The sequence below is a fragment of the Cibotium barometz genome, chromosome 17 (assembly GCF_041138505.1).
Source record: "Cibotium barometz isolate CiBa-2024 chromosome 17, ASM4113850v1, whole genome shotgun sequence".
Taxonomy (NCBI): domain Eukaryota; kingdom Viridiplantae; phylum Streptophyta; class Polypodiopsida; order Cyatheales; family Cibotiaceae; genus Cibotium; species Cibotium barometz.
Genome location: NC_141062.1, coordinates 26,517,430 through 26,519,719, shown reverse-complemented (window position 1 = coordinate 26,519,719; position 2,290 = coordinate 26,517,430). Strand labels below are relative to the sequence as shown.

The 2,290-nt window shown below is 34.0% G+C and overlaps 1 pseudogene; it reads left to right on the top strand.

Annotated features, from left to right (window-relative positions):
* The window catches only part of LOC147629832 (fatty acyl-CoA reductase 2, chloroplastic-like), a 7,708-nt pseudogene extending 6,200 nt beyond the window's left edge, over positions 1 to 1,508 (top strand).
* The last annotated feature ends 782 nt before the right edge of the window (positions 1,509 to 2,290 follow it).

Genomic DNA, 2,290 nt, shown 5'->3' with positions numbered 1-2,290 from the left:
ATGATTTATTTTATAGGAAACACTTCAATCGAGATCAAATGCAAAATCCCGAAAGAGATACAATCAGTTGAGTCTCAAAGTGAAAGAGCAAGTGGCCTACCTTGCTAACCTTTACCACCCTTACATATTTATGTTCGAAGGTGAGTGTGGAAAGATTTTTAAAGAACTTTACTTAAAATGTATTTTAACCTATCTTGAGTTTGTAATACTCCATACACACCCCCCATGTGCATGTACACACATGTATGTGTACATACACATGCACATGCACATGGACATGTGTATATATGCACACATGTGCATGTGTGTGTGCACACATACGTGCACCAATCAAAATATTTCAAAATATCTATCTACATTCTAATGCAAGATTTAGAAGAATAATCTATAAAATAATGGTGGACATAATAAAATTTAAAATTAGTCTCTTCAAAGAGGCAATATGACTCTTAAAGGATAGGATAAACTTCTTGGCATGCTATTAAAGTTGTTCTTTGCCTAGTTGGACATTTTTTGCATGTATGTGTGTGTGCATGCATGCAGATGTGCATGTGTATGTGCACATGGGTGTGTGCGTGCACACACCCACATGCATAAGCACACACGTGTACATGTGTGGGTGCATGTATTTGTGCACGTTTGTGCAAGTATAACCATGCTTGTGATCACAAGACCAATATATAAATTACAATGCTAGCATGTACATGCAGCACTATGTGTGTGTGCATGCACACGTGTATGTGTGTGTATGCAGTTTTGCCTCGGGGGGGTCACTCATAAATATGTAACTGTAGCACGTGGTTTCAATAGAAGGGGTTTTTAAAGTCCCTTTTTTACACCTTTTTTACATACATAAGGGTTCCATTTACAGGGGGTGTTTAGAGGTTGTTGAATAGAAAAAGGGTGTGTTTTATTTACAAAAAAAATACAGATAAGGGGTTTTTTGATTAGGCCTTGAACTCACATGATACAGAGAGTTTACATACAGTGAACCCCTCGAGAGTTTTGCAAGTATAACATGCTTGTGATCACTAGCCCAATATGTAAATTACAATGCTAGCTTGTGTGTGTGTGTCTACAACACACACACACACACACACACACACACACACACACAGAGGGTTTTATGTGTAGATATTTGTTTAGCTATGATTTTTTCTCTTTCATGATCTTGGTTACTTTATTTTGTGATTTTGTTTAATCAATATGTTTTCAAGGAGGCAGATTGACAAAGAGTGGCTCATGGTAGGCCATGAATCACTACACAAAAGGGCACTTGGCATTTAACACAAGGTCTAAATTTCTACTTACTTGTATATTCTGTACATTTTCTTTTCTATAGATTTGGTACTTTAAAGACTCAACAAATATATGGAGATCTCTCATCCCAAGAAAAGAAACTCTTTGGATTTAACATAACAGAGATTGATTGGGCAACATACATTAAAATAATACACATCCCAGGCTTGAGGAAGCATGTGCTCAAAGGTTGTGGCTCCAACATGTGAAATCAATAAACAATCATCATTTAGGCGTGAATCTTTCTATATTGAAAAATGTATATAAACCTGCTTTGTAAGTTCATTCCTTGTTCGAATCTCTTATTATCCTTATCCACTTTTATCTAAGTCTTAATATTTTACAACATTTTAAAGTTGATGATGTATCTAATCAAATCATTACAAATATGTTTTCCTAAATTTTCATAGAAAAAGCACCTCATTTCTTTTCATATATCTCTTAAATTGGTACAAAGTAATATTATGACGTTTACACTCAATCGATCCATTCTTACATTTTTTTGGTATTTCAATCTTGGTGTTACACCTTATTTGTAAAGGAAGATGAATTATATGAATGATAGTAATATATATCAATCAATCCATTTTTACTACTCATAGGTGTTTTAATCTTGGTCTTGAAGCCTTTTTAAGCGAGGATAAGGTATATCCATGATAATCATATATATATATATATATATATATATATATATAAACCAAACCTTTACAATTAGTCTAAAACCGGTATAGCCAAGAGTGGTTTATTAATTATGACATTGTACCTCAAATTAGTTTATATTTTAGATAGCCTCACTATTCTCAATAGAGTAGCATGTAACAACCATCATGGTGCTTTATTGGCTCAATTTCTTAGTTCTAAAAAATATGATAATTGTAAACTACTACCAAAAAGGGCCAATATGGGTATGCTATTTTATAAAGCACTATAGTGTGTGTGTGTGCACACACATGAGTTAAAATTTGCATCACACACACGCGCACACACACAC